The following is a 16,065-nucleotide window of genomic DNA, read 5'->3' as shown; positions in this document are numbered from 1 at the left end:
AATGGATACTTATCAAAAGGCTGGCACTGCTCACTGCCTGCTCACGGCCATCAGGTCCATGAGCGCATTCTTTCTAAACCTTTTCTGCCTTCACTGCCTCTTTTCTTCTCGTTCTGCTGCCGCCTCATTCATGATCTCATTAACTCTCTTTCTGGATTGTTGTAATAACATCAGAACCGCTCGCCACGCCACCAGTCTTTCCCTGTTCTTTTCATCCCACTCATCCTTGCCAGACTGATCTTCCTAAAATAAAGCGTTAGCGACGTCAGCCTCTTGTTCGTTCTGTTCTGAGCTGGGAGCTGGGTACCGAGATGAATAAGGCAAGGTCTCTTCCTTCAGGGCAGTACCACAGAGCTTCAGAGGTTCCCTGGGAGTTGCAACAGAAAAGGTCATTGAAAGGCCACTCTTTGGGATCCACTGTTTTCTGGATGTTTGATCTTAGGCAAGCCTTAGCTTTCCAAGACTTTAATCCTTTTCCCAACCAAATTTTATTTCATAGGTATGGAGTTTGTGAGTGATCGAGTCTGTGTGTGTGTTTATGAGAGAGAGAGGAAATAAATAATGCCCATGAAGCTTAAACCGTTAAGTCCTGGCCCTTCTTAATTGTAAGCTACCATTCCTCCTATTAATAGCACTATTACATCTTGTTTTTAGATATGACGTTATCACTCTGATTTCTACTTTAAACTTTCTAATGCTAAAAGCAAGTAACTGCAAATTAAAAAAAAATCAAAGGGAGAACTAAGGGCAACAAAAACAGTGCTGAAATGATACATAGGGTGATGTGCTGGTTATTAATGAATACTCATTAACTAACATTCATTTATTCCTGGTACCATATTTCTTGGGTTGCCCAGATAGGAAGACTGTATTCTTATAACTGGGATTGCAAAATGATTTTTTTCCTCTCATATGGAAAGAAAAACAGAAGTCACTAGACTAAATAAATAAAGGAATAGGGAGAAAATCTGAAATTTAGCGAAATGCACCAACAGTTTAATAAACACCTCTAAGGCAAAGTCAATATCAGGTCATCCTGTTTGTAAGAGTCACAGCAGGCGCTGTCCCTTCCCATGCTTTAACAAAGACTGCATGAGAAGGTACACGGAAAGGAACAGGATGATAATCTGTCTCCTAACAATCCTGACAAACTAGAAGTACAACTGACAGTTGACCAAAACACCTCTCCTAACTTATTCACCAAAGAGAAATGCACCTCTTATAAAGAGTCCTTCAAAGCCCTGACAAAAGATGACGTCAACTGCATCACAATGCTGAGATGATTATGAATATGATAATCATGTAAGTTCTCAATTTGGGGCCAGTAATGCCAAACCTTTGCTAAACTTGCTTCCACATCTATTGATTCTTTTTATAATTAAGTTTTTAATTAAAAATGGCTTTTATGGAGTATAGTTGATTTACAATATTGTGTTAGTTTTGGGTGTACAGCAAAGGTAATCGGTTATACATACCCAGATAGCCACCTTTTTTTAGATCCTAGGGCTTTCCTTTTGGCACTAATGCAAGCTGTTTCATTCCCCTTGCTGAAATAGTGCTCCAAGAATGCGAGTCACTCAGGGACCACAGAATTCCATTCTTCTAGGCAACGTGTTTAAATAAGATCTATCCAGTGCTTCTGCTGTTGTTCAGTCACTAAGTCGTGTCTGACTCTTTGCAACCCCATGGGCAATAACCGGCCAGGCTCCTCTGCCCATGAAATTTCCCAGGCAAGAATACTGGAGTGGGTTGCCATTTCCTTCTCCAGGGGATCTTCCCCGCCCATGATTCTGTGGGGAGTTAAAATGTTTCTTCAGAGCTTCTGAATCTTCTTTGCAAAGTTGTTAATGAATTAAGAGTCAGTGTTTAATTAATAAACATGAATTTAATTAATAAACAATATCTACTGGTGACTGAAGGCTACCAAGCATATTATATATATTATTAATTCACAACAGCCCTATGAGGTAGAAATTACTATTCCCATTTTATGGAGGAGGAAGCTGAATCTGGTTAAAGTAAATTAAATTATCCAAAGAGCTAATAAACTGCAGCTGCTGTTGCTGTTTAGTCGCTCAGTTGTGTCCTACTCTTTGTGACCGCACGGACTGTAGCCCACTAGGCTCCTCTGTCCGTGGGATTCTCCAGGCAAGAATACTGGACTGGGTTGCCAGCCCTTGTTCAGGATAAACTGCAGCTCTAGGACTCAAACCCAGTCCTACTGTCAGTATTTGCAGCCAAATCTACACTCTATTGTCCTTCCTCGCTGCACTGAATTGTCATCAGCAAGACAGGGGAGCTGGAGGAATTCAAAGTTTTATTCTTTCTCAGCGTATGTTTTGTGCTCCAGCTTCAAGAGGGCAGTAGAGCAGTTTCAGACTGTTAGGGACTAAGCAAAACCAGTGGAAAAGTCATTTCTGCCTTAAGTGTATTCACTAGGCTATCGCAGAGAAACGCCGTCAAATATTGGCTTCATCAGATCTACACTCAGCTATCAGTCTGCTCGAGTTTATTCAGGAAGATGGTAAAACTGGTCTTGAAATGTACTGTTCTCCCTCATTCTCCACTGCCCAATAAATCTGGTAAACGTTGTACAAATTTTCAGGTTTTTATCAAGAAGTTCCATAGAAAGAAATATCCACTTTTCCCAAGGCTCTTCCCAATGTGGTCTGGTTTCTCTTTCCTGCTTGAACTTTCTCAAATACAAATATATCACTCCCCACACTGGAAATGCTTCAGCTGCTTCGCTGCCTGCAACACAAAGTCACAGCATACAAAGACGGCTCACTCAGTCTGGTCCTTGTCACAGCTTCTGCTCCACCCCCGTGCTCGCCCCACATTTTCACGCTAACTCCGGAATGTCCTTCTCAATTGAAACATTTTCTTCTGGTATGGCAAATCTCGCTCAGAATTCAAGCAAGTCACAGCTCAGATGTCCCTTCTATTCCTTGAACATCCCACCCTTTTCCTCCAAACTCTGCCAAGGAGAGCTGGTTCCTTTACTTTTTCTGCCTACTCTGTTTTCTCACGCATGCTGCAGCAGCTCAGTATATGCTCCACTTTCAGGGACTGCAGACCCCTCCTTAGCTTTGTGATTTCTGGCAAGTAATTTAAGTTGCCTGTCATTCAGTTTTCTATGTTTTATGACAATGTCCTTTGATTGACAACACTCTGAAGTAACAGTTCGCTATAATCCGACAGAGGGTTTTACTATGAAAGAAGGACAAAGAACACAAACAGCAAATGAAGCTCAAAAGTTAGTAGAAGGAAAGACATAATAACGATTAGAGCAGAAAAAAATGTTAAAAAGACAACAGAGAAGATCAATGAAACTAAGAGCTGGTTCTTCAAAAAGATAAACCAAATTTACAAGTTCTTAGCTAGATTCACCAAGCAACAATGAGAGAGAATCCAAAGAAATAAAATAAAAAATGTAGGAGGTGATGTTACCATTGATAACCACAGAAGTACAAATGATTATAAGAAAATATTGGAAACATTATATGCCAACAAATTGAATAACCTAGAAGAAATGAATAAATTTCTAGAAATGAAGTAACAGGATAAAAATCAAATAATTGTCTCAATAAATGCAGAAAAGCATCTGACAAATACAACATTTATGAGAAAAACTCTCAACAAAGCAGTTATGGAGGGAAAGTATGTCAACATAATGAAGGCCATTACAAACTCACAGCTAACATCATATTCAACAGTGAAAAGCTGAAAGTATGTCCTCTAATCACTTTTATTCAACACAGTATTGAAAGTATTAACCAAAGCACTTAGACAAGAAAAAGAAGACATCTACATTGGAAAGGAAGAAATATACTATCATTATTTGCAGATGACATGATATTATATATAAAGCACCCTAAAGACTGCTTCAAAAACTGTTAGAAAGCATGAATTCAGTGAAGTTGCAGGATACAAAATCAATGCTCAAAAATACATTGCATTTCTATACATGAATAACAAACTGTTGGATACAGAAATTAAGAAAATGATACCATCTACAACTGCATCAAAGAGAATAAAATATTTAGGAATAAATTTAACCAAGGAGATGAAAGACTGCATATTGAAAACTATAAGACACTATTGAAAGACCCTGAAGAAGACAAAAATAAATGGAAAGCTATTCCTTGCTTATGGATTGGAAGAGTCAGTATTGTTCAAATGTCCATATCACCCAGAGCAAGTAACAGATTTAGTGCAATCTCTATCAAAATTCCAGTGATATTTTTCAAAGAAATAGAACAAACAATCCTAAAATCTTTATGAAGCCACACTCCCCCTCAATTAGCCAAAAGAAACACTGAGAAAGAACAAAGCTGGAGGCATCACATTGCCTGACTTCACACTATATTACAAAGATATAGTAATTAGAAAAGTATGGTATTGGCATAAAAATAGACACACAGGTCAATACAACAGAACAGAGAGCTCAGAATAAATCCACATATATATGACCAATTAACTTATGACAAAGGAGTCAAGAACATACAGTTGAAAAAGGACAGTTTCTTCAATAAATGCTGTTGGGAAGACTAGACAGTCACATGTAAAGGAATGAAACTATCTTACACCAGATACAAAAATGAACTCAAAGGAATTAAAGCTGAATGTAAGACCTGAAACCCTAAAACTTGTAAAAGAAAATGTAAGTGATAAGCTCCTTAACAGGTCTTAGAGATAAGTTGTTTAAATCTGACAACAAAGCCAAAAGCAACAAAAACCAAAATAAACCAGTGGGACTATATCAAATAAAAAAGCTTTTGCATAGCAAAGGAAACCATCAAAAAAATAAATAAATAAAAAGAAAACTTTCTGAATAGGAGAAAATATTTAAATCAGGTATCAGATAAGGAGCTAATATCCAAAATATATATAGAGCTCATACAACTCCATAGTCAAAAGCTCCCAAACAGTCCAAGTAAAGAATGGACAGAAGATCTGAATAGATCTTTTCCAGAGAAGACATCCAGATTGCCCACAGGTATATGAAAATATATTCAGCACTTTTAATCATCAGGAAAGTGCAAATCAATACAAAAATGAGACATCATCTCACACCTATCAGAATGGCTATTATCAAAAAGACAACAAATAATTACTAACAGTGAAGATGCAGAGAAAGGGAACCCTCATGCACTGCTGGTGGGAATGAAAATTAGTGCAGCTACTGTGGAGAACAGTATGGAGGTTCCTCAAAAAATTAAACATAGAACTGCCATAAGATGCAGCAATTCTCCTATGTATTTATCCAAAGAAAATGTAGATGCTAACTCTAAAAGACATATACCCCCATGTTCACTGCAGCATTATTCACAATAGTCAAACATGGAGACAACCAGTGATAGATAAATGGATAAAGAAATTGTGGTGTATATACACACAATGAAATATTATTTTACCATAAAAAGGATGAAATCTTGCCATTTGTGACAACATGACTAAACCTTGAAGTCATTTTGTTAAATGGATAAATCAGATAGGGAAAGACAAATACCACATGACCTCTCTCATATGTGAAATCTAAAAACAAACAAACAGACACAAACTCATAGATAAAGTGAACAGATTGGTGGTTGCCAGAGGTGTGGGAGGAGAAGTCAGGAAAATGGGTGAAGGGGGTCAAAAGGGAAAGAGAGAGACACGTTTTGTTACTGATTAGCTAATGTCATTCCAGTGAATTGATAACCATTGACTGCATGCTGATCTTATATCCAGAAAACTTGAAAATTATTTTGCCTGTTCTAATACATTTTTAATAACGATTATTCTGTTGGTAAAAAAATATTTCTTGCTAATTTTTTTGCCCAAACTCATTTTAAGACTTCAGATAAATGTGTTAAAACACTTGTTAAAACACTTCCTAACTAAAATCAGAAAAACGAAAATTACACAAGATCATTATTATTCATTCATAATTGGCATTTATTTTTAAATTCAATAATAACTCACGTTGACAATGGTGTACACAGTCTTATATACTTTGGTGGGACTGTAAATTGATCGAACCTTTTGTTAGGGCAATATGGCAGAGTGAGATCAATTTTGAAATCCATAACCTTCTTGATCTAGTTTAAAAAAAGGTTTCAGTTTAGATTTATGGTTTCAAAGTGAAAATAAATATAAGTTGTTAAGCAGAAAAGAGGACAAAAACACATTACCTGGCAATTAAGAAGCTGAAGTGTCATTATTTAACTAACAGTGATTGAGTTCTTATTCCTTGCCAGTGAGTTATCTATAGTAGAGCTTACAAAGCACTTTCCTTAATTTTTATGGACTCTTAAAATATCAAAGAATCCTGCCTTCTTCTGGGGGCCTGATGAGGACATTATGGGGTTGGTGAGCCCATATTCTGCCCAGACTGTCTGGTCGACATCACACCAGGCCATTCCCCCCATGCAAATCTCATTTCAAGATCATCAATTTATGGATCTGGGCACAGGCATTACCGAGGTCTCTCAGAAAGACCAAATTGCACTGGTGATGACACTTATAGAATGTCAACTGAGCCCAGACAGTGTAATGAGTATTGCTTAGGAGAAATGTCCCCGATTCCTACCTAGAGGAAGAAAATTTAAAGTGCCCTCATTGATTTTCTAAAGTAGGATTGCACTCCAACCATGCTCTTAAAATCAGGTCAATTCAATGAGAACTTCAGCAGAATCTTGACTGCCATAGCTTTGAAAAACACAGGGAAATCACTGACTACTTCTATGCATTATCTCCGTCTGTCCAAAATGCCATGCCTGTGTTCCAGTAACCAGTAACCCGAGCATTCAGTGTATCATGAAATTTCTCTATGTTTTCTACTGTGCTGAATTATATGCAAACCAATGGGTTTAATCTCCAACCTTGTTATGGAGAAAAGAGCCTTTCTGACGTGGCAGCACTTTAGCACAGTGTAGTATGGAATGTGGATTTCTTAATTACACATGAGAGAGTCTGAAAAAAGAGTGTTTCTGCATATTGTTAAAGAGATTCTAAAACTGATACTAGAACTCCTACTGGGAATGCTGAGTTCTGGAAAAAAAAGTAGGAAAATCAACACAGAATGACAATTAAAGTGTAACAGTTATGTGGTAGTACTTCCTGCAGAACATGGTGCTAGATGAGTCAGGCATGCCTGCTATTGGTAAGGTGTTTCATTTATTTTTTAAGTCTTTTTAAAAATTTATTTATTTATTTATGACTCCGCTGGGTCTTCGCTGCTACACGGGCTTTTCTCTGGTTGCGGTGAGTGAGCTTCTCACCGCGATGTCTTCTCTTGTTGAGGAGCACAGGCTCTAGGGCACGGGGGCTTCAACAGCTGTGGCGTGTGGCCTCAGCAGTTGCAGCTCCTGAGCTCTAGAACACAGGCTCAATAGCAGGGGTGGACGGGCGGGCTTAGTTGCTCTGTGGCACGTGGGATCTTCCTGGATCAGGGATCAAATCCGTGTCTCTTGCACTGGCAGGTGTATTCTTTACTACTGAGCCACCAGGGAAGCCCTGGTGAAGTATTTTAAATACAGAATTGACAGGCTGATAGGAAGATGTACAATTGATACTGTGTAGAGCTTACAAACTCAGGCCTGGGGACAAAGCAGATTTCATTTTTAATCTTGGTTGACTATTTTGGAATAACCCTTTAACTTCTCCTAGCCTTGGCTTCTTCATTTACAAAATGAAGATGCTAACAGTACCTATCTGAGGCACTCATGAACACTGTTCATCCCATCTGCTGGTTCTTCATCTTTAGGCACGCAAGAAGAGTACAGGCTCTCTCATAGGCTATGGCCATGTGACTAATTCTGGTCAATAAATTATGATGAGAAATAACAGATCTCCCTTCAGGCGATGGCATTTAATTACTGAGCTGTCAATGCACATTGTTCAAGATGGAAACGGCTTTGTTAGCCTATATCAGCAGACTCTCCTTGCTGACACACATAAAACATGAAAGATATCTTCATTGTATTAAGCCACTGAGAGTTGGGAGGTTTTATTGTTGTTATCGTTACTGCAGCAAATCCTAGCCTGTCCTGACTAGTACCTTACGGGATTGTTCTAAGGATTCTATACTTGCTTGTAAAATGCTTAGTGTTCAATGGATGATAGTGACAGTATTTTAAATGATGTTAGTATAACATGCAAAGTGACAGATCATAAACACATACAAGCCAAAGTGCCACAGAATTCAAGGAAGGGAGAATTCTCGAATTCTGGGAAGAACGCTAAAGACTGGAGGAAAAAAAATCCAAGGAGAAAAAATTTCCATGAGAAAAGGCACAGCGGTGGTATCATGATACGCATGAGAAATGCAGCAGGATTGAAAGCTACACACACAGCCGATTCACTTTGTTGAAAAGCAGAAACTAACACAGCATTGCAAAATAATTATACGCCAATGAAAAAAGAGAAGAAAAGGTAGGAACGGAAAATAAAGTTGGAAAGCTTGAGTTCAAATCAGTGATCTGAAATCATCTAGATGGGCTGAGCAGAAGGAGGCATGAACAACGAGGAAAATAATCATGGACTTGAGCCAGACTTGCCCTTATTCCTTATGATCATGAACTTCTTGTCATCAAGTGACTTTCTTCAATGGTGTCTCATCCTTCTATGTCTCCAATACAGAAAGTCCTTGCTGTGGTGGCCACGCAGTATTACAGGGCCAGGTAAGTAGACACCAGCCTCTCCCTATGATAAACTCCACCCAACCAGACCAGTGCCTCTCTGTGGGGGTGATTCTGCTATTAGACTTGGTCTGAAATGTTTGGACCAATTTTGAGAAAATTCATTTCCCTGATTCCCCCTATTTAGGTTACATAAAAATCATTTTTAAAAAAGGGGGTGGGGCAGAAAGAAGAAAAGGAAAGGACTTAAGACCTTTGACTCTATGAGTTAAGATTTTCCTTAAATTACAGCCTTAATGGTTCCTCTGTGTGTGTGTGTTCAGTTGTGTACGACTCTTTGCGATGCCATGGACTGTAGCCCACCAGGATCCTCTTTCCATAGAAATTTTTCAGGCAAGAATACTGGAGTGAGTTGCCATGCCCTCCTTCAGGGGATCTTCCCGACCCAGGGATCAAAGCTGCACCCGCGTCTCTTGCATTTCCTGTGTTGGTAGGCAGATTCTTTACCACTACACCATTTGGGAAGCTCCAGTGGTCTCTACCCTAACTCTATTATAGGCTGTTGTAAGATGCAAAGTAGATAATATATGCAAAAGACCTTTGTAACCAGTAGCATGCTTTTCAAAGTCACATATAACCAGTAGTAACCATATTATGGCTGTTGTTTTAAACAGAATTGCTTGTTTTGGCAAGCTCATCTGCTATGCTAGCAGTTTCACCTGGTGGAGAGGGGAAAAAAAAGAAGGCAATAAAGTAAATTATGGCTCACCTCACTAGCACAAACACTGCCCTTCTGTGAAAAAGAGCTGGTCTGTTTTTAGGCCCACAATAACAAGCTTGGAATCACCGTGGAGAAAGCAAATTCCTTAAGAGCTGGGCTAGATTTGATCTGGATTCCTTAGGGTTCTCAGACATTCAGCTTACTTAGAGTGAGATGGGGATCCCTGAGGCAGACTTTCAGCCAAAAATATAGCCCCAGAGAGCTGAATGCATGGGAGAGTTACCTGGGGGCAGGGGGAGAAGGGGTTACGGTGTCAACAGCATTGCAGGGGTGTCAGAAAGTCAGAAACCTAGAAAGCCCAGAAGTCAGAAACCTAGTTGCGCTCTTGACCCTATGATCCCATGGGTAAAGATTTTCTTTTAGTCAAATAAAGTGGTGTTAACGGTCCCTGCCCTAACTCTATTATAGGCTGTTGTGAGATATAAAATAGACATTACATGTAAAAGACCTTTGTAAACAGTAGAATGTTTTTCAGAGTATTATAATAAATGGCCACTTATTTCAGCCATTTGTCCATAGTTTGGAGTTTAAACAGCATTAAAGAAAAACCAACAAAATTTAAAGAACTAAGAAGCCACATCAGATCCTCCTGCTATTGAAGAAATCAGTCCTTTGGGAATGCAATTTCAGAGGGAATTGCAGAATTGGCCTCTTACAGTGTGTCTCATTCCTTTGGGTTCTGGCAGAGGGAGGCTCTGTGCTTAAAACTTGACCCTGGTCTAATTATATTGTTTGGCTGGGGCAGCAGAGCTGGTTGGCATTTGTCCTGAGTGTCTAGCTGATGAATATAACTGGGGACCAGGACATTTGAAGTCAGAATGCCATATTTAACAAGGTTATTATGGTTCAAGACTGCTTTCTAAAGCATTTGCTCTGTTGAAAATAACAAAATAACACATCAGACATTTACCAACGCTGCCATCTCTTTCATGTTTCCTTCTTTTAATCCCCTAGATGAAGTGATGGCTAATTTTTGGCAGTTTATACACAAAAATCCAAAGTAATCAAAGAAAAATGATAAGAAAGCAACATTAGCAAACTCTGAACTTAAATTTTATGTACAGCCTAGTTTCTTTGGTACTGTAAAATCTCTTTTATTATTTTATTTTATTTCATCTTATTTTGGCTGCGCTGTGAGGCTTTTTTCCTGACCAGGGACTGAACCCATGCCCTCTGCAGTGAAAGTGTAGTCCTAACCACTGGACAGCCAGGGAATTCCCCTTTCATTCTTTTAAATGAAGGCTTAATACAAAGTAAAATGCATAAATCTTAAGTATGCTGGATGATTTCTTAAGTGGGTATACATTTACGTACACACTACCCAGATGAAGATAAAGACTGTTTCTGTCACCCCAAAGAGCCCCCTCCTTCTCCTGACCAGACAATACCCAATACCAATCTATCATTAGAATTTTTATTACTGAAGATTAGCTTTGCCTGTGATTGAATTTCATTTAAATGGAATCATAAGTATAATAATTATTAAGTATCTATTTTTTTTGCCTGGCTTTTTCTGTTCAACATAATGCTTTCAGATTCATCTGTGCTTTGATGTACATCTGATTGTTTGTTTCTTTTTACTGCTAAGTAATATTTCACTTTATGAATGTACCTTGATTGAACCATAGATTTTTCTGTTGTTAGACCTTGGGGTTATATTTTGGTTATTATGATGAAATTTGCTATGATGACGATTCTTGTACAAGTCTTTCTGTAAATGTATGCATTCATTTCTAGAGGGTATTATATCCACCAGTGAAATTGCTCGGTTAGAGAATAGTGTATATTTAACTTCAGTTGCCTAGAAAATCGCATGGACTGAGGAGCCTGGTGGGCTGCAGTCCATGGGGTCACTACTAGTCGGACACGACTGAGAGACTTCACTCACTTTTCACTTTCACACATTAGAGAAGGAAATGGCAGCCCACTCCAGTGTTCTTGCTTGGAGAATCCCAGGGACGGCAGAGCCTGGTCGGCTGCCATCTATGGGGTCGCACAGAGTCGAACACGACTGAAGCAACTTAGTAGCAGCAGCAGAAACTGACAAATTCCCAAAGCACTTGTGCCATTTTAAACTCCCACCACACTATATAACTTTTAATTTGGCAGAGTATTTAAAATTATGTTCTTGTAAGAATGAGATTTTTAAATAATGTTTTTCATAAATAATGAATATGAGTGGGATGCCCACACCAACATAAATTTCAGAGAAATCTGAAAAATGTACTTAACTGTTCAGTTGTTTTACTATATATATATATATTTTTTTTTTTGGTAAAGAAAGACTAAAAGAAGAGGAGATAAAATTCATAAATTTTATAACTTTTTACTATTAATCTAAAAGCATAAGACCAAAAATATTTAAATGAGAAAAAGCACTATATTACAAAATATGAAAACAAAGTGTTAAACATAGTTAATATCACATTTTATCAGTTCTATGCCATATCATTTTCCTCTTCCACTTTAACATTCTCTAAAATTAGGAAATATCTTACTACGAACGACAATTTATATTTACATTAGACATGCCAACTAAAAACTGTCTCTTGCCATCTGGTTCCACAAGAATGAAGTCAGTAGCCACTTGCTAACCTTCGACACTCCCTCAAAAGAAGTTTGAGGTAAAGATCAGGAACGAAGTACTCTGTGTTCTGGGAAAAACTGGCAAAACAAGTCATCAGATAGTTTGATATTTTCAGGAGAAGATTTTATGAGCCCCATTCCTTGCATCTTCTCATATACAGAAAAGCACTAAAATCATTAATGGAGACATCTGCTCTTTGTGGCTAGCATCAAACTTCTGCCAAAAGATGTGCTTAATTGCATGTATCCCCCTTCACCAAAATCACATGTACAGTGACCCCTCCCTCCCCAACCTCTTCAGTATTGTTCCCTAGAGCCTTCTGTCTCCTGGGCTATGGTCTTCATTAAGCCCCAAATAAAACTGAACTCACAACTCTCACACTGTGAAAACTCTTTCAGTTGACAGATATCATACATGAAGAGTTCTGTTTACTCAAGGGTAATATCTTGGAGAAATCAAAGGCATAGGAATTAAAGCTAAGTGCTACTTTGTATTTGTATTTGTATTTCTCATCTATTAGATGAGAAAGACGGTTAAAAATGGTACCACTTCTTGGTTTCAAAAGAACACTAATGCAAGCACATCCTGCTGGTGTGGGGTGTAAATCATAACCACTTTTCGGGAAGGCAGTTAGACAAAACTTGTTAAGATCCTTTGGAAAGTATTTTTGACCCAGGAAGTTAACTTTAGGAGTATATACTAAGGGATGAATATAGAAAAAAAAGATAAACAAGTAAGGTCATGATTTTATAATGATGAAAACTGGAGGCAGTTTAAATGGTGAACAATCTGGGAAGGGCAGTTAAATACATCCCAATAATGGACTATTATGCAACCACTAAATATTTTAACATAATTTCTAAAGTTATAGGAATATGCTTACTTTATAACTTTATTTATTTACTTTATTTACTTACACTTTCTCAAGAGTAGAGAAAGTAGAATAAAAGCTGTATTAATGGCCTGACTCTATAATATTTAATAACATACATGGGATGCTTATATATGCACATGCATTATAAAAATTAAATATACTCATATTAACAGTGATTATTTCTGGACAGTGAGATTATTATTTTTCTTTTTACTTTTCACCCTTTTCAAAATTTCTTACAATTAGCAAAGAAATGAATGTTTTCTCTGCTGTTTCATACTTTTTAAAAAACTTTCAAGGTTGTAACATGGGCATGAAAGGGTAAGTGAAATCTTATGAAAATCAACCAGCATACATCACTTTTTTAGAAAAATGAACTTGGAAAAAAATCTGTTTCTAGTCAAGCATATGGAACAGGCAGGGCAGGGTAAAGTCAGGACAGGCCATTTCTGCCTGGCTAGAAAGCATCCCTTTGTTTTCCACTTCACGAGTTATAAGGCTCAGAGTCGGAATCCTGATCACATTGCAGTGTTTTGTAAATTGTTTTTTACCCATAAAGAGTCTGGAATCTCCTGTTCACACAGACATTCAGTTCTTTGACTCATTCTTAAAATTAGATAGGTCCCTGGGGTTAGAAATCTTAAAGGGCCAGTGTTTATTTTTAATGCTTTGGAAAAACTTGTGATTTTTGAAGTTTTCAAATATTAAAATGATATTAATGTCTCAGTTCAGTTGCTCAGTCATGTCTGACACTTTGTGACCTCATGGACAGCAGCACGCCAGGCTTTCCTTACCATCACCAACTCCTGGAGCTTGCTCAAACTCATGTCTATCGAGTCAGTGATGCCATCCAACCATCTCATCCTCTATCATCCCCTTCTCCTCCTGTCTTTAATCTTGTCCAGCATTGGTGATGCCATCCAACCATCTCATCCCCTGTCATTGCCTTTTCCTGCCTTCAATCTTGCCTGGCATCAGGGTCTTTTCCAATGAGACAGTTCTTCACATCAGGTGGCCAAAGTAGTGTAGCTTCAGCTTCAGCATCAGTCCTTCCAATGAATATTCAGGACTGATTTTCCTCTAGAGTTGACTGGTTTGATCTCCTTGCTGTCCCAGGGACTCTCAAGAGCTTTATCCAACACCACAGTTCAAAAGCATCAATTCTTCAGTGTTCAGCTTTCTTTATGGTCCAACTCTCACATCCATACATGACTACTGGAAAAACAATAGCTTTGACTGGACAGACCTTTATTGGTAAAGTAATGTCTCTGCTTTTTAATATGTTGTCTAGGCTGGTCATAGTTTTTCTTCCAAGGAGCAAGCATCTTTTAATTTCATGGCTGCAGTCACCATCTGCATTGATTTTGGAGCCCAAGAAAATAAAGTCTGTCACTGTTTTCATTGTTTCCCCATCTATTTGCCATGAAGTGATGGGATGGATGCCATGATCTTCATTTTTTGAAGCCAACTTTTTCACTCTCCTTTATCACTTTCATCAAGAGGCTCTTTAGTTCCTCTTTGCTTTCTGCCATAAGGGTAGTGTCACCTGCATATCTAAGGTTATTGATATTTCTCCTGGCAATCTTGATTCCAGCTTGTGCTTCATCCAGCCTGGCATTTCTCATGATGTACTCTGCATATAAGTTAAATAAGCAGGGTGATAATATACAGCTTTGATGTACTCCTTTCCCGATTTGGAACCAGTCTGATATTCCATGTCCAGTTCTAACTGTTGCTTCTTGACCTGCATATAGGTTTCACAAGAGGCAGGTCAGGTGGTCTGATATTCCCATCTCTTTAAGAATTTCCCACAGTTTGTTGTGATCCACACCATCAAAGGCTTTAGTATAGTCAATGAAGCAGATGTTTTTTTGGAATTCTCTTACTTTTTCTATGATCCAACGGATGTTGGCAATTTGATCTCTGGTTCCTCTGCCTTTTCTAAATCCAGCTTGAACATCTGGAAGTTCTTCATTCATGTACTGCTAAAGCCTCACTTGGCGAATTTGAGCATTACTTTGCTAGCATGTGACATGAGTACAATTGTGCAGTAGTTTGAACATTCTTTGGCATTGCTTTCTTTGGGACTGGAATGAAAACTGACCTTTTCCAGTCCTGTAGCCACTGCTGAGTTTTCCAAATTTGCAGGCATATTGAGTGCAGCACTTTCATAGCATCATCTTTTAGGATGTGTAATAGTTTAGCTGGAATTCCATCACCTCCACTAGCTTTGTTCATAGTGATGCTTCCTAATGCCCAATTGATTTTGCACTCCAGGTTGTCTGGCTCTAGGTGAGTGATCACACCATGGTGGTTATCTGGGTCATGAAGATCTCTTTTGTACAGGTCTTCTGTGTATTCTTGCCACCTCTTCTTAATATCTTCTGCTTCTGTTAGGTTCATACTGTTTCTGTCTTTTATTATGCCCATCTCTGCATGAAATGCCCATCTCTGCATGAAATGAAATTGGTATCTTTACTTTTCATGAAGAGATCTCTAGTCTTTACTATTCTATTGTTTCCCTCTGTTTCTTTGTGTTGGTCACTCAGGAAGGTTTTCTTATCTCTCCTTGCTATTCTTTGGTACTCTGCGTTCAGAGGGATATATCTTTCCTTTTCTCCTTTGCCTTTCACTTCTCTTCTTTTCTCAGCAATTTTCAAGGCCTCCTCTGACAACCATTTTGCCTTTTTTGCATTTCTTCTTCTTGGGAATGGCTTTGATCACTGCTTCCTGTACAATGTTATGAACCTCCATTCATAGTTCTTCAGGCACTCTATCAGATCGAATCCCTTGAATCTATTTGTTACTCCACTGTATAATTGTAAGGGATTTAATTTAGGTCATACCTGAATGGTCTAATGGTTTTCCCTACTTTCTTCAATTTAAATCTGAAGTTTGCAATTAAAGAGTTCATGATCTGAGCCACAGTCAGCTCCTAGTCTTGTTTTTGCTGACTGTACAGACATTCTCCATCTTTGGGTGCAAATAATATAATCAATCTGATTTCGGTGTTGACCATCTGGTGATGTCCATGTGTAGAGTCTTCTCTTGTTTTGTTGGAAGAGGACGTTTGCGATGACCAGTGTGTTCTCTTGGCAAAATTCTGTTAGCCTTTGTCCTGCTTCATTTTGTACTCCAAGGCCAAACTTGCCTGTTACTCCAGGTATCTCTTGGCTTCCTACTTTTGCATTCTAGTCCC

General features: G+C 38.3%; 1 protein-coding gene and 1 long non-coding RNA gene across 4 annotated transcripts in view; one reads left to right on the top strand and one right to left on the bottom strand.

Moving 5' to 3' along the window:
• Positions 1 to 16,065, bottom strand: part of RNF150 (ring finger protein 150) — a 284,272-nt gene that overhangs the window by 62,122 nt on the left and 206,085 nt on the right. The gene's annotated exons all lie outside the window — the stretch shown is intronic.
• LOC129542891 (uncharacterized) overlaps positions 1 to 16,065 on the top strand; it is a 28,758-nt gene that overhangs the window by 2,901 nt on the left and 9,792 nt on the right. The window contains exon 2 of the long non-coding RNA XR_016035313.1: positions 8,626 to 8,666. This is a non-coding gene — a long non-coding RNA (uncharacterized LOC129542891). The remainder of the gene's footprint in view (positions 1 to 8,625; positions 8,667 to 16,065) is intronic.

Source organism: Moschus berezovskii, chromosome 19 (assembly GCF_049115385.1).
Source record: "Moschus berezovskii isolate FMDL1 chromosome 19, NW_MosBer_1.0, whole genome shotgun sequence".
Classification (NCBI taxonomy): domain Eukaryota; kingdom Metazoa; phylum Chordata; class Mammalia; order Artiodactyla; family Moschidae; genus Moschus; species Moschus berezovskii.
Note: the sequence above shows the minus strand (reverse complement) of the source record. Positions and strands in the feature narration are given on the sequence as shown.